The sequence below is a fragment of the Ictidomys tridecemlineatus genome, chromosome 1, assembly GCF_052094955.1.
Source record: "Ictidomys tridecemlineatus isolate mIctTri1 chromosome 1, mIctTri1.hap1, whole genome shotgun sequence".
Classification (NCBI taxonomy): Eukaryota; Metazoa; Chordata; class Mammalia; order Rodentia; family Sciuridae; genus Ictidomys; species Ictidomys tridecemlineatus.
This window is the reverse complement of record NC_135477.1, coordinates 63724540-63752130: the sequence shown is the minus strand read 5'-3', so window position 1 is coordinate 63752130 and position 27591 is coordinate 63724540. Positions and strand designations below refer to the sequence as shown.

The 27591-nt window shown below is 33.9% G+C and overlaps 1 long non-coding RNA gene across 1 annotated transcript in view; it reads left to right on the top strand.

The window, feature by feature from the left end:
• The window catches only part of LOC120885409 (uncharacterized), a 29828-nt gene extending 6173 nt beyond the window's left edge, over positions 1 to 23655 (top strand). Inside the window, exons 3-4 of the long non-coding RNA XR_013436011.1 lie at positions 22515 to 22586; positions 23233 to 23655. This is a non-coding gene — a long non-coding RNA (uncharacterized LOC120885409). The remainder of the gene's footprint in view (positions 1 to 22514; positions 22587 to 23232) is intronic.
• The last annotated feature ends 3936 nt before the right edge of the window (positions 23656 to 27591 follow it).

The window sequence follows — 27591 nt, the reverse complement described above, 5'->3', positions numbered from 1 at the left end:
AAAGAGTATTAAACAAACTTCTTGGAATTGAGATTAAAATTATCAAAAATATATATATAACTATCATTAAAATGCTATTGAAGACAATATCATGAATAGGTTCCACAAACACATGGAAACACACATATTTCTGTATAGGTATAAATTTTACATTGCCCTTAACAGATATATATTGTTCTACCTGAGTGTGTGTGTGTGTGTGTGTGTGTGTGTGTGTGTATGTATGTGTTTTCTCTATCTCCCTTTGTACACACACATGCACAGGGCATGTGGTGCCTGTTTTCAGATACAAGTAGGAAAACTCAGGACTTTGTGTTGAGTACTCACTCCACGCTGAGATTTGAGCCCCAGAACTTTACTAACTCTTTTAATACATATTTTGAAGACCTAATGTATGCCACATCATATACATTGTGGACTGCATCATATAGTGTATAAATAAAATAAATGTGGAAGTTCATCTATTTGGTAAAAACTTGAAAGAGCAAATCTCTACATATTTTACTAGTTCCAATATGATGCTGACTCTGCTGGTACCTTTTTTCTCTTTATCCACTTTACTTCTCAGTTTTCACTATCCCATACTTCCTACCCCAAAGTAAAATCTGCTTTCTATTACCCTTAACATTTCTCACATCCTCTCTCCTTTTACTGAAATACTTACTACCTCATCTTCTGAAACTTGACACTGGGGTACAAATTTTCATTTAGTCTTTTCTCTATCTTTGACATCAGTTCTTCTGGAAGGTCTTTTCTGGTGACCTGGTAGCCATGGAAGGCTAGAAAAATGCTCCTCTACTTTTCTCCCATATCATTCTCTATGCACCATCTTAGACTATTTCTTATTATATAGTTATGGACAATGTTATATGGACAGAACTACATATTTAATGGCTTCTAGCCTGGAGAGATTTACAACATCTTTTTTAAAAAATCTTTAAATTGTGGTAAAAGCAAAAATCATGAAATTTACATTCTTAGCAAATGTTTGAGAGAAATACATTATTGTCAGCTACATATTCATAGTTGTACAGCAGATGTCTAGAACCTTTTCATCTTCTTAACTGAAGTTCCTACACATCAAACAACAATTTTCCATTTACCCCTTTTTCCAGCTCCTGTCAGCTACAATTCTACTTTAAGCTTCTAAAAGTTTGAGACTTTTAAGATACCTTATATAAATGGAATGATGAAATATTCATCATTCCCTGGCTGGATTATTTTATCAAACATAATGTCATAAAGATTCAGTTACATTATAGTGTGATAGAATTCTCTTCAGTTCTTAAGGCGATCCTCTGGTAGCCCCTTGAAAAGTCAGAATTTTGGATGCTTGTTCCACTCCTTTTTGTTTCCCAAGGAAGAAGCCATAATTTGGGTGTTTCTTTCCAAACATTATCTGTGCAAGACTTGAAGAACCGATGCAATTTAAATGCAATGAATTTTCTTATTCATTATTAGGAGATTCTTAACTTTCAGCACCATCTTATTTCAGGAATTATGAATTATCTTTGGAAAATGTATTTTTAGATGGTGCTTAGGTGGTGAGAACCAGGGCTTTATGTTATTATTTTGATATCTTGCTGACATCACCCTTAGACCTTAATCATTTTGAGTGGCATAGTTTTCTTAGTACAAAGCCTAATAAACAGTAGATGCTCAACAAATATCCATAAAATCTGACAAAAATAATCCCAGTGAAGGTTTAGAATACCAAATTTATTTTTAAATGACATATAATCTTGATATAATTTTAATATATGATGGTAAAACAACATAAACAACAAAATCTAGTCTTCATCTGTTTTTCTGATGCATAAATATAACAAAGAAAACTAAAGAAAAAAAAGATAAAGGAATCAAAGCAAACCTAAAGAAATGGGTATAAAAATTTTTGGTCAGTTCAAGACAATGTATTGCATCCCACCCAAATTCATATGTTGAAGCCCTACTCTCCAAAGTGGCTGTATTTGGAGATAAGATCTTTAAGGAGGTAATTAAGGTTGAATGAAGTCACAAGACCAAGTAAGAATAAAGCAAAAAGGAGGTAGATTGGAAGTTAAGGAGAGAGGTCTCTCCAGAAACTAACATTGTCAGATCCCTGGTTTTGGACTTATTTATTATTATTTTTGCATTTCCTAAACTCATTTTGGTATCATGTTTTATTTGGTCTTAGGGATTGAAATAACATTTCCTGTTATTTGGATAACTGGAATGCTTTATCTCATTGCTTGTGTCCAGAAGAATTAATCATTGAAGAATATTAAAATTAACTAATAATATAGGCAAAAAATAATTTATATTTAAGACTGAGGACCATATATTGCATTAACAACTTCCCTTTACTTAATCAGTGCTTCTTTATATAATAAAACAATGTGTACATAGAACCAGTTAATAGAAAAGAAGGAAAGGCAATTTGATATGTTTCTGCATATGGAATATTTACTTAAAAGAACAAAAATTTTAAAAACTAGAACATTTTAACTTAAATGTAACAATATATAATCATACATAAATACTTTTGAAACTGCACTGTTTCTTATGAAAAAAATCTGTGTATACAAAATGAATGTAATAATTTTAAATGAATAACAAAATGCAAGAAGGAATGTATGTGAGTATTTCTGTTACTGAAAAAAAATTAAATTGAAATTCAATGTGTAATTATCCACTTTCCACTAATGGAATTTTATGCCTGCTGTATTTACATTGTATCTGGGGCTTGGGTAGCTAGTCACATTCTTATATGCTGAATGTGTAGGTTTCAAGATTATTGGAAACAATGAAAATAAAACCTGAAAATGAAGAAAAAGAAGGGCAAAATTACTGGAATTCAAAGAACAGAAAAGGAGAAAATCTTCTGCCTCTGGACTAGGGAAACTTTACTTGTAAAGAAAGGGAAGTGGGGCAAACAGATTCTAGTGAAATTTTGATGATCTCAGTTCTTTATTAAGTGAAATTAATTTTAGCTTTAACATTATAACAAGGTACTATCAAGTATAGAAAAAGAACTGAATCCATAATCAAGATACCTAGTCTTGGGTTCACCTTCATCCAGACATGTGATTTTGTATGAGCTGATTCACCTCTACAGGCTCAAGTGCCTTGTGTAAAATGAAGGAAACATGCTCAATGACTTTAGAGCACCTTAAACTCTATGATAACTGATAATGTTACTACACTTCTTTATTTCCTATCATGATCGCATTTTCTCTTTAAAATACCAGAGTGGAACTGAGTGCAACGAGAAACACATTCTGAAACTCTCTGGAGTTGTTGCAGATCTTGAACTACATAATATAAAATTATCTGCTGAAGTTTGTCTTTTAGCCAAGGGATATAAAATAAATTTTTTAGTGACTCTTATTTTCATCTTTGTGCAAAAGAAATTTTGTTACATGTGCCTAAAAGAAATTACTCCTATTTATATCAATCCAAAGCTCAGGAAAACCTGTGATGGGCCTTTCAATTAACACTGCAATCATCCATCATATGTTAAAACTAAAGTCATTAACACAAAGGATCATGGATAATAAATTAACTATGCTGGATAGGACATAAATATATTTTAGATATTTTCAAAAGTATAAACACTGATGATGTAATTTTTCTGTCTCCTCTTTTGCTGGCCTTTCTGTTTTTTTTTTTTTTAACCTTTCCTGAGAGGAAGAGTGGGGTCAAAGGTGAAAAGCTTTTTGAATCCTAATTTGACCTCTAGTTTTCTCAAGATCCTACCCTAAATGCAATTTATGCCAGTAGGTACCTTCCTCATAGATACAATAAAGATTAATGAGCTGTATTTTTAAACTTACCATTATAATTTTCCCACATGTTGGGCTGTTGGCTCATCTCTAGAGAAACTATAGCTATAAACCTTATCAAGTGGAAATAATAATGTGTTTGGGAAAAAGTTAAAATGTTTTGCATTTTGGCAACTTTTTCCTAATTAACCTTTATTCCTTTTAAGAAGGATGAAGCATCACTTCAAAAAGATTAAATTAATACACCTTGTATTAGTGTTAATTCAGTACATAACTATTCTACAAAGCTCCCAAATAGATTTAACACATCTGAATATAAATAGGAGAGTAGGAAAGAATTTCAGTTAATAAGTAATAAAATGGAAAAGGGAACCAAGTATTCAGGATCTCAAATGATGACTTATTAGCTGTGTTCTTATATCTGACTCATTTTGTATCTCTAGGTATTCAAAAAATGGGAATCTTGATTCTTTACTAGACTTAGGGCAACAAATTGTAGCTACTCTTTTGAGGCTCCAGGTAGTTTTGAGAGCCAGGATTCACATGGTAACATTTAAGCCCAGTCTAGTATAAGGCTGGCAGGTAAATATTGAGAAGGGAAGCTGTCAGAGGACCAGAGAATCGCATGTGAGAAACTCCAAGATAGGAATAATTTTAAAAACACTAAGACTAAAAAAGTTATGATGTGGTCACAGTATGGACACAGGAGAAGATGGCTAAAAGTAGGAGCTGGATCATACATAGCTAATAGGTCAACTGAAAGACATTCTTCCCCCATAGGTAATTGTACAACAATGAAAGATTTTAATCATGAACTGTACATTTCCTTTTAAGTTTCTTTAAGTTAAAATAAGCTTCCTGGTTACTATGTGGAGAATGAATTAATTACAAGCAAGTTTGTCTCCCTAATCGACATACATGATTTTGGAGGCTAAGTCCAAAATCTGAAGTTTGAGTCAGCAGGCTAGAAACCCAGAAGAGCAACTATATGGATGAATCCTGAAACCAACCAGTCTGACAGACTGGTCTTTGTGTTCTAGTCCAGCCTTCAATTGATTGGATAGGGACCTACCCAAATTATGGGGGTGGAGGGTAATCTGCTTACTTAAAGAACATCAGTTTTATTGCTAATATCATTCAAAACACCCCTTAAATTCAAGCTTAAAATTAAACATCTGGGATCCTTTTCCCAACTATCTGTAAGGAGTGAAGCACCAAAATATGGGTAAATGCTAAAATGAATCCCTTAAAGATAAGCAAATATTTGCTAGAAATCTAGACAAAATACGTTTACACACATGGGACTGGAAAGCACCTAAACTGAGAGACAGAAATTTTGAGGCAGGGGAACAAGCATGAATTATTCCAGTTGCTCACTTTGTGTTATAAGTTAGCTTTTCATGGCAGTAACACTACTTAACACTTCTATACTTGGAGTATTCAGTGTAATCATTGAGGGGCTAGACCTTTATTGTGGAATTAGCCAAATTTATTTTGTAGATCCTAGATTTGAGGGTCTATATGCAAAACTGATTATGTGATAAATAAGAGGTACTTATCACATCTTTTATTACTCTGGAAAAAAATCTCCCCAGATTTGCCACACTGGAGTTTCAGATTCCCAAATTAACCTCAGTAACATACAAAATTCGCCTGTGCTCATAATTTCATCAACTTTCATTAAGTTGCAATTGGAGAAGGCCCACTGGAAGTACATAATCATTTTAGTAAATTTCTCTTCACTTCCCTAGATATATAGCTTCCTTTGAAATCAAACACTTATAGAAATGTTGATTATTTGATTGGCATAAAAATGAGGCATTTTTTGAGTGGTTCCTTTCATTTTTCTATTTCTCTGATTTTCACACAAAATACTTTAATCTTTCCTCTGGGGAAAACTGTTATATAGTGAATAACACAGGCTTTGAAACTTCAAAGTACTTATACATGTTTTTAGTGATTTTATGAAAAGTCTAACAAGTTTCTGTAATCCAGAGTATACTTTTTTAAAAATAAAAAATAAGTAAGTAAATTAAAAGAGAAAAATTTGCATACCAGGAAATCCTACAGAAGCGTTTTCTTCTTGCTATGATGTAAAAGAACTGAGAGTCACACTTTGCAACATAGAACTGAGCCACCATATGTGAAAAATCTTATTGATGTGGTCTCCATCTCTTTACCTGAGGCACTTTGGTCCTGAAAATTTATGTGTATGAGTCTGCAGACTAGAGTGGAATTTTCTAATAATGTAGCTTTCCTGATCATGTACTTAAAAGTATTAAATATGACAGTTTCTCCTTTCTTTCAATCTTTCTTTATGGTTGTATGTAAATGCCCTTACTAAACATAGCAAGAAGGGCATGCTCTGATGAAGTAAGACCAGTGATTTGAGATTTAGAAGTTCCTTTAGGAACGAATTTCATACTTTATAAACTATTTATTTATAAAAAAATAATATTTATTAATGGATAAATAACTAGCACATGCAATGTCATTAAAAAGTGCAAATGGGAGGTGCAAGGCCTTCAAACATGATGTGCTCCCTGCCTGACCACTCTTCCCCTTATTTCTCACTTGATACATTCCTTTCTTTCTGGTCTCAATGGAAGAACTTCAAAAAGCCCTCTCTAAGCTATTTTTGTATCACTTATGAGATGGCTGATTTTTTTTTTTTTAAAGAGAGAGTGAGAGAATTTTTAAATATTTATTATTTTTTAGTTCTCGGCAGACACAACATCTTTGTTGGTATGTGGTGCTGAGGATCGAACCCGGGCCACATGCATGCCAGGCGAGCACGCTACCGCTTGAGCCACATCCCGGCCCACAGATGGCTGACTTTATATGTCAGCTTGACTGAGCCATGTGGTGGTGACCAGAGTTTGGTTAAACATTTTGGATGTGGCTGTGAGGGTGTTTCTATACAAGAAAAATATTTGGATCAATAGACTTGAGTAAACCAGATTGTCCTTCCTAAGGTAGATGGTCCTTATTGATCAAATCCAGTGAGTCCTGAATAGAACAAAAGGCCATGTAGGGGAATATTCACTTCTTCTGCCTGGAAATTTTAGGGCTAGGACATTGTCCTTCCCTGCATTTACAGGAATTGCTTCACTAGCCATCCTGGGTCTATAGTTTGTGGGCAGACTCAGCCTACATAATTGCATGAACCATTTCCTTATAACTCCTCTCTTTTTCCATTTATATGGTCTCCCATTGGTTCTGTTTTCCTGGAGAACCTTGAGTAATAACAATATTTCTTTATACAATACTTTCTGAAAATCATAATTATATATTTATTCATCTGTTTACATTGTTAGCATATCTCTATAATATAAAATAAATCTTGTGAAGGCAAATTGCTTGTCTTTGCTCACTACTGTGTAACTAACATCTAGCACACTGCTTGGAATGTAAAGGTAATAAATAAATTTGTGTTAATTAAAAAATTAGGGAGAGGGAGCATGGGAGGAAGAGACAAACTCTAGATAGGGCAGAGGGGTTGGAGGGGAAAGGAGGGGGCATGGGATAATTAATGATGGTGGAATGTGATGATCATTATTATCCTAAGTACAGGTATGGAGACATGAATTGGTGCGAATATACTATGTATACAACCAGAGATATGAAAAATTGTGTTCTATATATGTAATAAGAATTGTAATACATTCTATTGTCATATATAAATAAAAAATAATTGATTTTTAAAAATATATTTTTTCAATATTGGACTAATTAATCTTTGAGCTTTAGTTTTCTTATGTTTAAAAGAGAAAATTATATTTTTCTTTTTCTGTTAAATCAGTTTATGTGGGGATCAATTTGGAAATGCATGAGAAAGTATTTTCAACTTCAAAATGCCATAGACATATTGAAGTTTTTTTCAAATACAGTTACATCTATCAGATTATTAAATCTACATGGTAAGCAGTGTGGTTTTAATAGCTAATCATCACTTTTTTTAAGTATTTGGTCTTTCCAGTGTTTTTCTCCAATTTATTCAGCAGAATTTTACTATTTACTATAACTTTCTGCCTTAATTTCTCATCATTTCCAATATAGTGGGTGGGTGTTCCAGAGTTCATTTGCTTTCTTAGAGGAAACTGTGGCTCATAGAAGTTACAACCTGTTTCATATTCACTGTCTTTAATAAATGACAAGCAGAATGTACCCTACATGCCATGATGCCAAGTCCTTCTGTTAAGTCATAGGTGGAAGACTTAGCCAATGAGGTTACTCATATTCCTTGAAAGTAAGATGAAATTTCTGTAACAATTTGGTTAAAATGTTTCTTTGCTTACCTACTTAATAACACAATTCAAAGGCAGATATTCTTTGAATTATTAATTACATAAGTGAGAGTTCAAAATTGAAATAAAGTTTGCTTTTCTCTAATATTTTTTGAACTCTATTAATTTGTTCTTCACTAATTTGTAGAAATGCCTGCAGCACAATTTCAAAAATGATGTTTCAGCTCCAGAAATTAAGACATTTCAGTAAAATATCATCTCCCTGAATTACTTATGTCATTCTCTCAGCTACATCGTAGTTTTTATTCATCTTATTTTGTTCTGCCAGAAGTTAACTTGCCTAAAGGAATAAGTGCAAGAAAAATAAAACTGCCTTTGTTTTATGTCTCTGAAGCAATTAATTTGTGATTACAACTAAGGTTGCCTTTCCAGATTAATATTTAATAACATTCCTAGGTGAAATGTATTCTAATTATTGTTCAGGTATAAAATGTTATTTTTAAACAACTTGAGTTTTAATACATTGAAAGGAAAACATTAAAAATTAAATCTTTGATAATATATATATTAAGATATACTTTGTGTTATAAGTTACCTGTTCATGGCAGTAACACTATGTAACACTTTTATACTCGTGAGAGTAACACTTTTATACTCGTGAGAGTAACACTTTTATACTCGTGAGAGTATTCAGTGTAATCATTATGGGGCTAGACCTTTATTGTGGAATTAGCCAAATTTATTTTGTAGACTCTAGATTTGAGAATCTATATGCAAAACTGATTATGTGGAATTAGCCAAATTTATTTTGTAGACTCTAGATTTGAGAATCTATATGCAAAACTGATTATGTGATGAATAAGAGGCATTTATCACATTTTTTATTACCCTGGAAAAAATCTCCAGGGTATATCTTAAGATGTGTTATAAAATATAAAATATTAAAATATAAAGTATAAAATATCAATTATATATAAATATATAAAATATTAAGTATATCTTTTTTAAGTATATTTTAAGATATAAGATATGCCATTATTCCCTTACCCTTAAATATCTGCATATTAGAAAAGGAGCGAGAGTAAAGGAATATTACTGTGTGTGTGGGTATGTGTGTGTGTGTGAAGTTACATGGATAAATTTGCAATGTATATAATCAAAACAAATTTACATAGTGTTCTTCTTCTTCTGATATTCTAGATAATCCATAGGTACTTGATCAAACTTTAGAGAGTGGTCATCACCATCGATTATCTTTTGGGCAGTTACCTTAACACTCCTAGTGAAGCTTTGTTGAAACAACCCTGACACAGTTCCTCAAGCACTGTCCTCCCAACAAAATCTGAAGTTATGCTACAAGTAATTCCTATGTGTATTAAAGGGAAAGTGTGGTAGAATATTGGCTTCCCAAAGATGTTCATTGCCCTGATGCTCAGACTTTCACATATTTTCCTTTTCATAGAAAAAATGACTTTTGTAGATGTAATTAAATTAAAGATCCTGAGTATGAAGAGAGAGCCTAGAGGATGGGAGAAAATCTTTGCCACTTGCATCTCAGATACAGCCTTAATTCCCAGAATATATAAAGAACTCAAAAAACTTACTCCCCGCCCCCTCCAAAAATACCAAATAATCCAGTCAATAAATGGGCAAAGGAACTGAACAGACACTTCTTAAAAGAAGAAATATGAATGGTCAACAAATATATGAAAAAATGATCAACATCTCTAGTCATTAGAGAAATGTAAATTAAAACTACACTGAGATTTAATCTCACTTCAAGCTAGAATGGCAATTATCAAGAATACCAGTAACAATAAATGTTAATGAGGATGTGGGGGAAAAGATACATTCATATATCACTGGTGGGACTGCAATTTGGTGCAACCACTGTGGAAAGCGGGATAGGGATTCCTTAGGAAAACTTGAAATAGAACCACCATTTGACCAAATTATCCCACCTCTTGGTATGTATCTAGAGGACTTAAAATCAGCATACTACAGTGACGCATCCATATCAATGTTTATAGCAGTTCAATTCACTAAACTATGGAGTCAACCTAGGTGCTCTTCGACAGATGAATGGGTAAGAAATTGTGGTATATATACACAATGGAGTATTACTCAGACATGTAAATATTGGAAATGTATTTCTAACAATTATGGAGGCTAGGAATTCCAAGAACAGGGTGTGAGCAGGTTCAGTATCTGGTGAGGGCTTACTTTCTCCTTTCTAGATATTGACTTCCACCTGCATCATTATATGGTGAGAAGGAAGGGCAGGTCTTTGGGGCCCCTTTTTAAAGGGCACTATAAAGGCATGAGTAAGTGATTCTCCATCCAGAAGAAATTATCTCTGGAAGACCCCACCTCCTAATACAATGACAATGGTGACAGGTTTTAATGAATGAATTTTAAGGACACACAAATCTTCTGACTATAGCAAGCAGCAATAGGAATTGAATACAGAGTCACCTATAAAGCTGTGCTACCTGAATTATGAACTGTTAATTTTATCCAATCACATAGAACACAATCTGATATTGGCAGTGAGAAAACATTCATCAAGTATTCAAGAAATACTTACCAAGCACAAATTAAGTTCCATACACCTATAGATGCTGGAAATAAATATAAAGGTAAACAATGTTAAACCCCGACCATCGTTCCCTGCTTCAGAGGACAAATTGAAGAAGGTAAACCAATATGGGTTTCTGAGAACAACAAGGATTGGGAGAGCTATATTAAACCCATATTTTTCAATGATAATATTGGTAAAATGTTTCAGATAGGTTACCTTTAAAGGTAAATCAAGTGTCATCTTCAAGGGCTTCAGTGAGAACTAAAACCTTTCAATAAGAATTGCTGACCCTCATTCATCATTCCTGGAAGAAATGAATCTGCCTCAGTTTTTCTCACGCAAATAAAACCATTTCAAGGATTGGCTGTTATTTATAACTTCCTTATTTGTGTATTGGTAATGTTTCCCTTTAGCATTAGGGTAGGATATATATCAAACTATCCAGGCAAGTTAAACTACTTATTGAATCCCCAACAAAATGGTGCATTTACTTCCCTTGTACAGATTAAAGCAAGATACTGTCAATTTAAAAATAAACAATCGTACACTTTTAAAATCATCAGTGTTTGATCATTACTGTGTAAGTGTGTGTTCTGGAGCTATCTCTCCTTAAGGTGTCTCCAAAAATTCTCATATACTGTTTGTAATAATGCCTAATTTTAAAATGACATGTGATAATTTAAAAATATACCTTTCTCTATTCATTTTATTAGATCCTCTCTTTTTTCATAGAATTTATGGAAATTACTACAATATTTTAAATTTTTCACCAGGGTAAACGTTAAACCTAAAAAAGTCATTTCGTTTAGAATTAAAACTCAGAACTGATCACATTTCACCTACCTCTGTTGTTAAAGCATCTCTCTGATATCATATAATTTAATTTATATTGATATAAGTATGTATCTCTAAAAGATAAAATTGCTTTAAATAGACCTAGCAATTATATCCTCATGGAATCTGAAACGTTAATTAATTTCAAGTGATTTTTCTTACAGAGCTGTGCTTACTGTGTTACATTGTCTCCTATATTACTGGGGAAAAGAAGTGATAGTAACAATTCAAATTTAGAAATTATATTTCATGATCAGGTCCATTTTTTGCAAGAATATTTACTGGATGGTATGTATTACCATCAGAAAACATTGCATCTGATTTTCTCTGCTTAAGGGATAGCAGTCATTGATGATCTTTCCTGGGAACCATTATATTATTGGGAGTCAGTGATGATTCTATTTCTATCATTTCCTCATTAAGATGTGATTAGCATAATTTTAATCAAAATTACTTTTCCTAACAAGCATTCAATTGCATTGAGGTATAGTTTTAATAGCAGAAAAAAACCTGTTATTTCGATTATTCATATTTTAATTAATACAATGAGATGGTTGCCTGTTATTCTTCAACAGTGACTAATGAGCTTTTTAATTTTGTCTTAGTTTGTTCATTTTGTTGGTTTTGGCTTTTTGCTCTTATTATGTATTCATGCATTTAAAATATTTGATGAGTTCTAATCTATTGAAAAGAAAATTAGCATTCTTATTGTTGGTCAATTTGTCACAAATGTATCAGTTATAAAATCTTTCAAGTTTGTCTCTGGGATTTTTGACATGACCCTAGTAGTCTTGTATCATTTTTATTATCTTGTTTTACAAGATGTTCTGATATGATCTTCCACAGTTTCCAGAACACACTTTATTTATTCATTAAAAAAAAAAAAAAAACCTTTTTCGGGGAGTACCAGGAATTGAACTCAGGGGCACTCAGTCACTGAGCTACATCCTCATCCCTATTTTGTATTTTATTTAAAGACAGGGTCTCACTGAGTTTCTTAGTGCCTCCCTTTTGCAGAGGCTGTCTTTGAACTCAAAATCCTCCAGCCTCAGCCTTCCAAGCTGCTTGGATCACAGGTGTGCACCACTAAGCCCAGCTTGCATACACTTTAATCAACCATCTCTTCAGAGAGACCTTCTGTCCTTTATGCATAGAACTGTATTCAAATAACCACAATCTAAGTGATTAGCAGAATCAGGGCAAATAGATTGCTCATTATCTCTAATTTTTTTTTTCAGTGGATCTTATATTCATTTCCTATTGCCTCTGTAACAAATTACCACTAACTCCTCCAAGAACTACCTCCTTCAGTGCTGAGGTCAGAAGTCTACATAGGTCATTAGGGCTACATTCCTCTAGGAGGCAATAGGGGAGAACCTGTTACCTTGTGTTTTCCAGCTTCCGGAGGCCATAGACATTCCCTGTCTCATCATCCCAGCTTATAAATTCACAGCATCTTCGAACCTCTGTCTCTTTTTCCTTCCTTCTCTCTCTCAAATTCTATCTTCACTCTGCCTTTTGTGTGTCTCTAACTCTATTGTCTATCATATAGAGACCATTTTGATTATATTAGACTCACAAGGATAATATAGGATCATGATCCTTAATTTAATTGTATCCTCAAGTCTCTGTTTCCATATAAATTAGCACTTATATTCTTGGATTAGGGAGTCAAGATCTTTGGGAACTACCATTTAGCCTAATACAAACATTATCAAAATCTTAATTTTTTAATAGTAAAATACAACTTGAGTTCAGTGATATTAACAATTCAAATTTAGGATTACGAGGTTTTTACTTTCACTTCTTCAATCTTGTATCCATATTTGTATTTTATCTTATGACTAAATCCCATATTCCAAAAAAGGTAACATTATTTTGTGTTAGGTATGGTTTGTCCCAGAAAAGTTCATGTGTTAGAAGTTTGGTCCCTGGTATGATAATTTTATAAGGTGGTAGAACATTAAAGAGGTGAGTCTTAGTAGAGGACTATTACTGGCTCCTCCCTGCACTCTGGTTTCTGCCTTGAAATATGATCTCCCTCTCATGCAACTCTACCATGATGTCATTCACCTTGAAGTGATTAGCTAGTGGGCCCTCACCAGAACTAACACCATGCTTTTTGGACTTTTAAGTCTCCAAAATTATGAGCTGAATGAACTGATTTTCTTTATAAGTTAGCCAATCTCAAGTGTTTTGTTAGAGTAATGGAAAACATTCTCTAAAATGTATAAACTGTATAAACAATTATCTCAATATAATAATGTCAATACTATCACCATCAACAAAGTAATCAAACTAGTTTGACTTTATGAAGTCCTTTGTGTCCTACTCATCCAGAAATATAGAGTTCCAGATTATATGAAACAAATCAAACCTAGTGCAAACAATGTTTTTGAAAACACATTAAGAAGAAAATTGAAGGGAAACAATATTTTTAAAATGTCTCCAGCAAGCATACTTGTATATATTTCATATTTTGAAGCTGTTTTGTTGGGTGGTATACAACCAACTTACTGGAAGCTCAATTTTTATTCTTTGCCATTTTCAATCTTACAAAAATTAAAATAATCTAAATGGCAAGAATTGAATTAATGGTAATAAAATATTAAATCTCTCAATTTTATGATTTGAAGGTCATCTTGAAAAATTTTTTCATGAATTTCTTTGTGGACTTCATTCTTTTAATTTTTTTAGTTGTGGATGGACACAATATATCTTTATTTATTTTTTTACATGGTGCTGAGAATCAAACCCGGTGCCTCACACATGCTAGGCAAGCACTCCACCACTGAGCCACAACCCCAGCCCCTGGACTTCATTCTTTGGTTACTCCTGCTCTTGACTTCTGGAAAACTGACCACGAAGTTTTTAATTGTTATGGTTATCCTAATTTTTTGGTTGAGACTACATCCTCCAAGGAGCTTCATCTATTTGATTTTTTCTTATTCTACATTATCAAAATACAGCCAAATCATTCACCAGTCATGCACATCCTTTTGAGACTTTAGATTTCCTCCCTTGTTCATTCAACTCTGAAGGAGCTGCAGTCAGTTCTCTAATTGCAGGTTTTAATGAAGCCTCAGAGTAAAACAGGGAAAATACCCATCATATAGACACCCACCCAGCCCTAAGTCTCTGTCAATATATTTCATTTTTTCTAGCTTTATTAATTTCTTGATCCTCTCCAAAACTCCATTCCCTTATTTTACTTTGTAAAAAACACTTATTCTCTGCTTTGTGATAAGCTCAGACTTGTATTTGTATGTTCAGTCTCATTAATGCCAGTGACAAAAGATCTACACATTGATACTCATTTTATTTTTTGCAAATTTAGAGTGACAACTTCATATTTTGTTATTTCTCTCCCTTTTCACCTATTTTCACAAGTAGGTTTATAAATTCATTTCACATACCTATGAACTTTGGCCATCCACACTTCAAAATCCATTGGAAATAATGTAATACCAAGAGATAAAGTGATTCTGCTTTGTATTCATAGATTATGACTATAACTTATGTATATTTATTTTGTTTGTATGTTACAAATGTTTTTATTTTTGTTTCCTTTAGTGGCAGTTTATTGCCTTATGAAAACATAAGTATTTGAAAATAAAATTGTCTAAAAACATTTTTTACTTATGGGGTTTGCTTATTTTTTGAGTCCTTTTCTTTTTTTCTATTTTATGTCAATAGCATTATATTCTGTTTTCTTATTTTGTTAAATTAAGAATTTATAGAAGACGCATTATCAACAGGAAATTTTAATTTCTTTTAATATTAAACATGCCATTTTGTAATCCATCACAATTTATTCAGAAATTTTTATATTTATATTTATGTCTATTACTTACATTGCTTAGCAATTACACAGGTTTTTGTTATTGTATATCAAAATTTTCTAAAAATGTTACTATTGTAAATAAAGTACAGAATAACTACTTGCTTAACTATGAATTTATAACAAAATAAAAAAGGAGAAGAAAAGAAATTACCTGGAAAAAAAAAAGTCAAAGGAGTTGTCTAAGGTTGAACTCACTGCTGTTTCTAATCTTTTGGGCAGTGTCATCACATAAGAGGTAAAACCAAAACTCAGGATGAGAGAAGGCTGGCCACCCAGAGAACAAGAACATAGAGAATTGAGCAGTTACAGCAGGAGCCTGGTTCACCTGAGTGGAAAGGTAGAGAACACAGAAGGTACCACAAATATTTGCACAATTGGCCGCAGAGCCTACTAACTGGCTATATTTTTGTTGTTGCAGCAGAAACAAATGAGTGTCTTTGTAGAGAAGAGGTTTACTTAAGCCCAAAGCCACAGGGTAAAGCCCAGTTAAGGCTGTTGGGACCTAATTTGTTTCCAGGAATTTAGTATGTCTAGGTCAGATATAACAAAATATGAGTGGAAATTCGATAAGGAACGGAGAGTCATTTTCTGATTGCCAAAGGAAAAAATCTGAGAAAACAATATTCCTTTTTCTTAATCAAAAATATGAGGCAGCACATAGAATTTTTTTTCCTTTGAATTTCAGTTTTAATTGGGACTCAAAAACTAAAAGCAAATTTTCACATGGTCCAAGGAGAAGTGTCTGACTATGCAAGTAATACCCACAAAGGAATTCAAACCTGGTGTGCAAAGCAGTCCATATCAAATCCTCAGGCAAGGAAGATGATTGGACAAGATTAGAGAGGGGAGTTTTCAGTCTCCTTCATACCCCACACCTCAGCCAAGAGTCAGCAGCTTCAAAGGAACTCTCCACAGCCTGACGTGGGTCCTCTGGAGTTTGTAGAACCCACATACTGATGCTTGGCTTGAAAATTTAAAATACTGGAGACTGAACGGAGCTGATCCTGATGGAAGAATCAGAGGAAAAAAGCAGTGGTGAGCTCTGAATTTTCAAGGAAGAAGGGAAGAAATGCAGTTTCTAATAGGGCAGAAGAAAGTTGTGAGGCATCTATGAGGGTCAAAGTGATCCCACCTAAGAGAACAACCTGCAAAGCATCATTCATTTCTCCAAAAAATATTAAAAAGTGCCATTTGAGTGTATATTGGAACAGCAGCTAAGAGTGACACATAAAGCAGTCCACTTGGGTTTGTTTGACATGTATCAGAGAACACTGCATAGAGACCTGTAGAACTTATTGAAAACTGCAATGCCGGAACACAAAGACAGCAGTAGTAGAAGCCCTTCTCACTCCTATCTTTCTTCTTCCACTTTGGTTTATGCTTGAAGGAGCCAGAGGTAAGACAGGGACTGGCAAAGAAGGCAAGGATAGAAAGATATATTTTACAACTGAGCAGCTCCTCCATCTTCATCTTTTCCATGCCAGGTTTAAAAGTACATTCTATCTTGAATGTTAAATAAATAGAAGCATTACAATACTAAACTTGGCCTTTTTAATCATCAAAACAACAGAATGATTAGTAATCTCTAAGAATAGGATGGGTATTTAGCTGGATGTTCTATTACAGTAGAGTTGATGGTTAAATACAACAAAGTCTTCCATAATGGTTAAAGAGTGTTCTACCACCCTAGCCATGTCAGAAACATTCCTGAGATACTCTGGACACCTCAACCACTATTTAGCAAGCTACTAACTTAATGCCCAGCATAACTATTTTCCAGAACTACAGTGTATGTTGGCACCCAGGTTGAATGGGTTATTAAATATTTTAATATCACTCAGGCCAGAAAAATGTCCATAAAAGCTGTGTGCGGACTGACACAATAGGGAGAAAGATATTTATTCTGATGATTTTATGAAAACAAGTGTAACTTATTTGTTAAAAATGGTCTTCGTGAAAAAATACACAGTATTGAATTACATTGTATCATCTGGTTTTAGGTATTAGGTAATATATTACTTAGAACACTTTTCTGAGATAAGCGTTGCAGAACCCATTTTATAAATGAAGAAACTGAGGTTCAGAAAAGTGATTTTGTTTCCCAGTTAACAAAACCAGTAATTAGCAGTGCTTGATTCTAACTTACTAGTGTGCCTTAAAGACCATTTTTAACTTTACATATATTGACATTGAGTCAGTCACCTGAGGTTTCTCTTCCACCTTTATAACTTGTATATAATGAAGCTTATTTCTTTGGTTACATTTAATTTACACTAGTAGGAGCTTCAAGTAGATTTATCCCCCTCAATATTCCTTTCAGGTGAATGTGTTTTAGGCAAGAGTCTGGGAAAAATCTAATGTGAAGGGCAGGAGGCAAAAAGTTCTCCTTTAGTCAATTGTGTATACAGTGAGTTTCTGTAGGGATGGTTCTATTTTATCTTCTTAATAGCCTACCTTTTGCAGAGAATAAAAAAAATGATAACATTTTTAACACCTATTTTGTGAAAAGACTTAACAACCCTCAATGTACATTACATGTCATAGAGTAAACATGAATTATCTGCTAATTATGTCTGTGAATTCTTGATTCTTTTGAGAATGTGTTTTTAAAGTACTTTATTGACATATTTTCCCAATACACAGAATTTCAAAATATTTTTCTTTGCATGTGACCATTGGTTGAAAAACTGGTTAAAATTAATATTTCTCATTGAATCACAAAGGAATTGTATTTTAAAACTAAATGAATAAGTAAATAAGCAATCATTGGCTACAATGACTGTACCAAAGTTTTTACTCATTTATTCTAGGTATAAAATCTTGTCATTTGAAGGTCAAAAAGCACTTTTGGAAGGCACAAATACCAAGAATAAGGCTGGGCAGTTGAAAATTAAAGCCACATGCAATACCTTGTATGACATTTAGGATGTTAAATGGAGCACAGTTCATTTCAGATTGCATGGCCATTGTCAATCCAGATCACTGTTTGATCTGCAATTTGTATTGAGATGAAGCAGAAAGAATTTTTCTGCCTCAGCTTCTTAGCTATTAACACAATGTTTCACAGATGTCTGACCTTTGGATTTTAATGTAATAATGCAACTTCCCCCGAAATAAAATAAAATCCTAAAAGCTGATTGTCAAAGCAGAGTTATTTTTCAAAGGAGAATGATCTCAAATTGAGTATAAAAAAGATATCATGTATTTTTTTAAATAAGTACACATAAAATGTAGCTGTTCCTAGGAGCATTTCAAAAATTGATTGGAAGTATAAAAGACAGTATATTAAAGCATTATTAATTTACTTTTTAGTTAGTATCTTGAGAAAAATATATCTGCTTTTCTCCTTGAGATTTACATACATTCATTTTGATTTTTATTGAAATACAGAATTTCAAGTTATGTATATTATAGTGTACATCATTGTCACGTGGGTTTGTGACTCTTAAGATTTTTTGCCACCCCTCTTTGTATTTAGTGCCATTTAACTGCACATTGAATTATCACTAGCTATTATTTTCATATTGCTATCAGTATCCTTAAACTCTCTTCTATAGTTTATCTGCTTAGCTTCACTGATATTTTCCTCCACCTTCTCTTCCTAGATTTCACACTAACGGTAAGGGAAGGATGGTCAAAGCTATTTTATACTAGTTTGGCAGCTTTTTCTCAAAAGGAACTGCTGTGGTTTGTGTGTACTGGAAACTTGGTTCCCAGTACAACAATATTGAGGTCTCAGAATCTTAAGCAGTGGGACCTGGTTGAAAATGATTAAGTCTTGGGGGACGAACTTCTGAAATGTTCAATGCTTATTTTGCAGGAGTAGAGTAGGTCTGAAGAAACTGGATTAGTTCTAGAGGAAATGATTGTTTTAAAGTGAGGCTACCACACATTCTTGGCCCCCTTTTCATGAGGCAGGTTCACTTTGTGCTTCTCAACATGTGGTGCCTCAGCAAGGAGCTAGAATGTTTGGATTTGTGTTGGTGGGACCCTCCAGCTACCAGAATCATAAGCCAGATAAAACTCTTTGTAAGTTACCAATATTCAGATATTGTGCTAAAGCAACAAAAAATGAACTGAAAAGGGAACTAATTTTGTATAGGAATGAAAGATATTTGTACTATTTTTAAAATCTTAAGTAACTTTTTATTATTGGTAGTGATGTATTTGACCACTTATTGTATTACTTTTTGAGTGTGATTCAATGATCTATTCTCTCTTCTACATAATTATTCTTTTAAGGGTTCTGATGTAGGTCTGAGTTGCAAGTCTTTATATTATTTCTACCACTGCTAATACATTATTGGCCATTAACTGAAGTTCTGCTCTTTGTATTTGTATTTCCTATTGCTATTTTATGAGTAGTTTCTCTAGCCCCATTATAGTTTATTTTTAGATTTCTTTCTTATCTGTCTAGATGTATTTTCCCTTGGAACTATAAAGTAGTTTTCTGTCCATAGAGGCCCCTCCTTTTTATTTTTGTCCAATAGTGATTATGAACCTCAAAAGTCCACCATCCACATAAAATAGGCAGATGATACAGGTTTTCCTTTGCTCTGCAGACAGAAGAGTTGCTTCCAATACATCACTTGTGGGTTTTTTTTTCAGCCATTTGACCCAGCTACTATTTCTCGATATTTCCCCTTGACCTTGAATTCACTGCCTCCTGTATGCCCCTCCCTTCCTTATCTCTCACTGGCTTCAGGCTCTTTCCTCCTGCCTAACATCTTTATTTTTTTTTATTGGTTGTTCACAACATTACAAAGCTCTTGACATATCATATTACATAGATTAGATTGAAGTGGGTTATGAACTCCCAATTTTACCCCCAATGCAGATTGCAGAATCACGTCGGTTACACATCCACAATTTTACATAATGCCCTATTAGTAACTGTTGTATTCTGCTACCTTTCCTATCCCCTACTATCCCCCCTCCCCTTCTCTCACAACTTCTCTCTCTACCCCATCTACTGTAATTCATTTCTCTCCTTGTTTATTTTCCCAATCCCCTCACAACCTCTTATATGTAATTTTGCATAACAATGAGTGTCTCCCTTCATTTCCATGCAATTTCCCTTTTCTCTCCCTTTCCCTCCCATCTCATGTCTCTGTTTAAAGTTAATCTTTTCTTCCTGCTCTTCCTCCCTACTCTGTTCATAGTTGCCCTCATTATATCAAAGAAGACATTTGGTATTTGTTTTTTAGGGATTGGCTAGCTTCACTAAGCATAATCTGCTCTAGTGCCATCCATTTCCCTGCAAATTCCATGATTTTGTCATTTTTTAGTGCTGCGTAATATTCCATGGTGTATAAATGCCACATTTATTTAATCCATTCATCTATTGAAGGGCATCTGGGTTGCTTCCACAGTCTAGCTATTGTGAATTGTGCTGCTATGAACATCTTAATGCAACACTTCCCTACTCTATACCAACTGAAGGGCTTTCATCCACAAGATGCTCCAGCACCTCTGAGAGCACAAATGCAATCTTTATTTATACTTACTTGTGTGTTGTTCCCCTTTCATCCCAGGCACACTTTACCACTGAGCTATATCTCTAGACCTTTATACTTTTTTATTTTGCTGAATGTCTCACTAAATAATCTAAGCTGGCCTCCAATTTGTGGTCTTCCTGCCTCAGCCTCCAGACTTACTGGGGTTACCTTATGCACCACTATGACCAGCACCTTCCACCTTATTCTTAATACTCTATCATTTCAGAACAAAAGGACATGTAGTGCCAACCATTCTGTTTCCTCTTATGTCACCCCATCTTGGGTGACAAAAGGACTTGTAGGGAGGAATTAGTGTTTGTCCAGAATTCACTTAAGCAAGAAAAACTCTTTTTTTTTTTTTTGGTATCTTTCGCTTTTCTATTCCTCAAACTCAAGTTTCCATATTTTCATTTAATCATTTCTTATCCTTAATGTTCCGTACGTACTAAATCATTGCCATTTTTCTCTGCTGGACTAATGCTATATCACCATTTCTCATCAGCACTCATCCATCCTGCAGTACTTCATCTCTGTGCTTTGAGTTGTGTCATGTAATAGCTGGATTCTTGGTGTGGTTAACATTCCACTTATTTAATCTGTTTCCTTAATTTGCCTACATTTCATGTTACCTTGTTTCATTGTGTGTGTGTGTGTGTGTGTGTGAGAGAGAGAGAGAGAGAGAGAGAGAGAGAGAGAGAGAGAGAGAGAAAGAGAGAGAGAGAGAGAGATTTCTTTGGAAATATTATACACTTTTATCTTCCTCTAAGGTTTTTTCAAATTTTATATTAGATCTAATTTATTACAGAAAATCCTAGCCATTAGTTGTTGTTTTATAACCCTAAAGTTTTGTGCATGTGAAAATTATCATTACATATGATGATACAATAATATATCTTTAGAAGGCTCTTCTAAATTCAACATATTTCATATGTAGGGAATGAAGATGCAAATAATTTAGGCACTGTCCTAAGAGAGTTCATTATACATCAAGATTATAGGAGAATTAATAGGATATTGACAATAATTTGATTAGTGTTAAGATAGAAGTATACAGAGGAAGCAATGGGAACTCAGAAGTTTAGCATTCAACCTATTCAGGGGGGAAAATAATGTGTGTTTGACTACTTAGTTCTTGGAGAACAGAGAGTACAAGTACTTGTTTAGTGTTCTTTTCCCTATCCCAGTACTTCCTGTGCGCACTGATGGTGCCTAAGAAACACTTAGTGAATGAATACATAAATAAAATGGCATGTGTGTAGCTTTATGGAATGTGCTTAAAATGTGTCCAAGATTGTCAGATCAGGACTAGAAAAGTCAGTGAGGATTAGGGGAACTACAGGGAACTTGGCATGACAGGTTTCTATATGCTGATATTTCATCCTAGCAAGTTCAAAACTGATCAGAAGTCACTAAATGATTTAAAGTAAGACAGTGACACGATCAGACATATGGTTTAGAAAAATAATCCTGATCTGAAAAATTGATTTGGTTGGTAGAGAAAGAACTCGGAGAAGGGTGTGAGGTCAACCCTTAGGTGGCACAAGTTAGAAGACATGATCATCAAATGGACAGGACTCAGTAGCAGCAAGGATCACCTCCATTTTAGGTGGCACAGGGACTACTAGGGAGGAAAAGCAATTTTGAGACTTGTTGTGCCTCTAAATGACTTTTCTGAATCCAAGGGATTTTGGTTTGCCTCTGGATATCATGCTAGTTGGAGATTTCTGTTTATTTGTCCCTTTACAGATACCCAGAAACTTCATGTTCCCTTTCACAGCATGCAAGTGTAAAAGACAGAAGTTGGTTTTTTTTCTCAAGGTTAGTATACATCTCTGAGATTTCTTTTTTCTTTTTTACCACTTGTAAAGTGGATAAAAGTTTGTGTTTTCTTCTTCTCCTTCTCCTTCTTGGGGGTTAATCATGTCCAACTTCCCACTCATTTTCCAAGGCATAAACCTTTCCACTTCTATTCAATTATTTGATCTCACTCAAATTCATCAGTAAATTTCTATGAGGGGTTTTAAAATAAATGCATATCTGTTGGAGGCCATGTATAAAGTTTAGGTGTGTTCGAGCCATTAAAGCAGGGAAGTTGCTTCTCTGGGAACTCCTGGGTGAAATTTCCTGGTTTGAGAAATACCAGATCACACTGGTGCCCAGTCTTAGCTTACAGCCTGAGATCAAACAGCCTCCCTGAGATGGGCATAACCTGACAAACAGTCTGTTTACTACCAAACCCCTGCCACAACTAGAAACAAGCACTGAAGCAAGACTCCTCCCACACTGAAACCTTATCCCTGCCTTTGAAGTACTCCCCATTACATAAAGAATTGGGACCTTTTTCAGTTATTTAGCTCCAGTTCCTATCAGGGATGGAAGACCCATCAGGAGCCCCACTTTTTAAATCTAATCTTTGGCTTTGTCTTATTTGTTACTGATTATTTTCGACTTTTTATTTTCCTAGGCAGCTCATACCTCCTGAGCAGGATCCTGCTCTGTTGGGGTGCTGGCTACTCATCACATATCCATTGACAGAATCCTGCTAATCAACATCAATGACTAATTCAAAATGAGATGCATGTGTTCAGATTATCAACTTCAACTTTCATTCATATTTCTGATAATAGCTGTCAATAAATATTCATTGGCCCCTAGTTTTTCCATATATTTTAAGGGAAATATATGGAAAGAGGTTAGAATATTATACTCTACTTTCAGTTCTAGTACAGTGAACTCTGTACTACAGCTACACTGTATGAGTATAATTCTTCTCTCACCATGGAAACTCAGCAAAGCCTCATTTATTCGCCCTCTAAAACTGCAGTCAAAGCAGTGGAGTATTCATCAAAAGGAAATACACAAATAAATATACTTGCTTATTAACAAACTTGTGTTTGCATAATTTAGTCACACTGTTGGAATTCACTATTAACATATCAACAATTCTCTTTTGACTGAAAACTACATTTACAAGAGAAAAGGTAATAGATTTTATCAATCAGGATGTATCTGTATAAGAGATCAATATAAATTTTTGAAGGAGCCATTTCTCACTGTCTCCAGAGAAGGTAAGATCAACATTTTCATGTTATTAACTGTTTTTTAAAAAAGGATATTTTTGAGATTTGCTTCTGGGAGGATAAGTGATGTGATGTCAGACATTTGTAAATACAAAGATTTGCTTTTATTTTCTTGTAGAAATTCTAGAAGGGTTCCATTTATGGCCCTTTCTAAATAAATAAAAAAAAATAGGCAGGCAAGTTTTTCTCAGATTTCTATTTCCAGTGTATTTCTTTTCTGTGAGTGAAAACAAAGAAGCTTATTCTGACAGAAAATGGAGTGCTTTCCTAACCAAACAGGGAGAGGAAGTCAAAAGCAATGAAGGTGACACACATGACTGGTTGCTATGAAGTCGTGATGTCACTCTCGCATGAAGATAGGGGGCAGGATGATAAGGGGAAGAGGAGGATCTACTGAGTAATAAATAGATTTCAGATTGAGATGCCACTCAGAACAGCTCACAGGCAACAGGACATCCTTATATTTAGTTTGATGGTGGTTTTCATTTTCCCACATTGGCTTGATGTTGAGTTATTGCCCAAGCCATGGTTCCTCACTCTCCCACCTTTAATGAATCCCAGTTTGGACAAGAAATTATATCATCACCTTAATTATGCATAATAATATAAAAAAGTAATTTCATAACAATTTTATACCAATAAGTCCAAGGTTTAACTCTAAAATTTGATATCTACCATGAAAGGTATTTATTTTATCAAGGTATTTGGTTTGAAAGGGTTAAAATGTGCTATTCTTTCTTGTTGTCTATATAAATTAAATACACTTTGAAAAGCAGCAAATACAGAGGATCACTTTGACATTCATGCTTTTCTTAAAACCTGAAGATGAAATTCCCATGTGAAAGATGTCCTCCTTACACATACTTAAAAGACCAATGTCCTCTTGCTTAAGGACAAGCTGCAATAGAAAATTCTCTACTGACCTTGTTAGAATAACTTTGTCTCTTAAGTCTCCACATAAGATGTAATCATGTTTTCATTTTATAATTATTTTTTCAATTCAGTGTATAAGTAACTGACTCTGCATTTTCAGATCTTCATTTCTCTCTGTGGGCCCCTCTACTATTGAAAATTACACTGAAAAAAAAATTATGCTTTTTTCCTGTTAATTTATATTATAGCAATAAATTCTTTAAAAAAAAACATTTGGGCTGGGGTTGTGACTCAGCAGTAGAGGGCTCACTTCACGCATGTGAGGTCCTGGGTTCGATCCTCAGCACCATATAAAAATAAATAAATAAAACAAAGGTAGAGTGTACAACTAAAAAATAAAATATTTTAAAATATATTTATTTTTTATCGATTCTTCTGTTATATGACAGTAAAATCCATTTTTATAAAATTATAGAGGCATAGAATATGTCTTTTTCTAAGTGGGACCCCATTCTTACGGGTAGGCATGATGATAGGATTCACTTAGGTATTTTCATATGTGTACATAGGAAAATTACATTAGATCTAATTCTTAAGCCAAACTGGGACCATAAGAGGATGGAGGTTAAGTTTTTCCACCCCTACATATTCTTTTTGACTTCTAATACAACATGCTTCGACTAGAATACTCACAAATATGGAAGCCAAAAATACTCTATTTCTTTACAAAGTCTCATTTGATATTACTCCTAAATGAGGAAGAAAACCTTGGGAAAAAAATCAAAATAGCATGCATCTCTGATTTTCAAAACAGATTGAAAGAATAAATGTGTTCGAGAGATCTTTTCCCTTGCCAACTCAAAGTAGAAAAGCTGTTTTCCATAAAACTGAAAAAAAAATATATAGTTACTTCCTACTAAAACTAGAATTTCACAAGATCTTTTAGTCAGCCTTTTTTTTTCTCTTAAAATCTTCTCTGTTTATATTTAGTACTTTCTTTTAAGTATTCCAGTCTCCTAAATAGGAGAAATGACTTTGATTTCTCAATTCACACTTTCAGGTCTCTGCACTCTGACTTGAGGTACAGCTCCTTCAAAAAGAATCACAAAGAAGCTGGCTAGTCAACTTTTCCTTTCTTTCCCTGAAAGTCTGATTCTACTTTGACAGAAGACCATGAATGGCATCCTACACCCATAGTATTAAAACATTTTTTTTTAGAAACCACTAATAGTTTCTGTTGATTTTTTCATTATCTTTTTCTTGATCTGGATTTTAAAATCTTTATTTCAGAAAGTGATATCTATGTAAGCCTCAATGTTGGTCACATGTAACTATTTTTATACCATTGTTTCTTCTAAGTCCTAATATCCACAAGCTGTCCTCCACTTCAATGAACAATAAGTCCAAACCTCTGTTAGTAGCTGTTATCTGCACACAACCTGGTAGGATACTGATGAGTGTCTGGAGATGCAGAAACTGTATTTTTAAATTAGATTGATTTATTTCATTTGCTGCCTGTTCTATCTGGAAATACACAGGCAGCTTTACATACACACATGCACACACACACACACACACACACACACACACACACACACAGGAGGGTTCCATAAATAATTTGGAAATTACCTTTTCTATGTTTAATTGTTAATTTTTATGGACTTGGTACATACAGTTGATGGCTTTTTTTTTTTAATCCAGGCTTTAACATGGAATTTTATAGTTACATTTAGGAATCAATATTATACAATTCAAACACATAAAAGCCATAAACAGTCATCTGCAAACTCACACAATTAATGTGATTTAAAAAGAAAAAAAGAGGGTGTTTGTGTGCATTTATGGTCTCTGTGTGTGTGCATGTGTTGGGGAGGGGGACAAATGCCAGCTAAACCAAGAACAAATATTTGGAAAGGAGTAATGAGAAAGATGTGCATCCACCCTGTTATTTTTTTTGAGATTTTTATAAAGCAGCTTTCTATCACAGCTCCATGTGCTTTCTTTCAAATAATAAATAATATTATTTATGGATTTAGGCTATTTATGAGTAGGAGCATTATGCTGTGTTTCAAATGGAAGGAAGAGGGTAATAAAACCTAAGATCAGGAAAACTGCATATGAATAAACTCTGAACAGTAAAAGGTCAGTTGTATCTTTGGGAAAAAATACTTCTAGTGCAGACACATAGAGATTCACAAATTGTCACAAAAGAAACTAAAGTAGTCATGCCAAAAGTTATCATTGTGATGTATTACTCCTCCTAGGTTTTATTTTTCAGTCTTTTCATGTCAAATCTAAAAAAGAATACATATAGTCAGACTATGCAATTTGTAAACATGGGCAGAACTGGTAAAGAATATAATACAGCTTATCAGGTAAGATCTTTATGATAGCGGTTATGGCAATACTACAAAAGCTAATAGGTTTGGGGGTTCAGTGAATTAAATGAGAAACTTAGCAGCCTAAATTTTAAGCAAACAGTTGTACAGTAGCGAAAAATTTGGGGAAATCAAAGTTACTATTAAATTAAAATCATAAATTTTGTCAAATTATCAGCAGGGTTTTTTTTTTCTCTCAGGTACAAAACTCTTCTCTGAACTCCATATCTAAGACATATATGTGCACTAGAAAACCATATCTGAACCTTTTTCATTTCCCAAATGTACCAGTCTCTTTTCCACCAGAAGGCCTTTACATATACTGCTATTTACCTGGAAAATTGTTAATGATATATGGCTGCCTTCTTTTCACATTTAGCTCAAATGTCTTTTCCCATTATGCTATCACAGGGAGAACTGCATCTTTACCCAATCAGAGGGCATTGATCCTGCATTGTCTGGAGGCACCACAATGGCCTTCCCTGAGGCAGA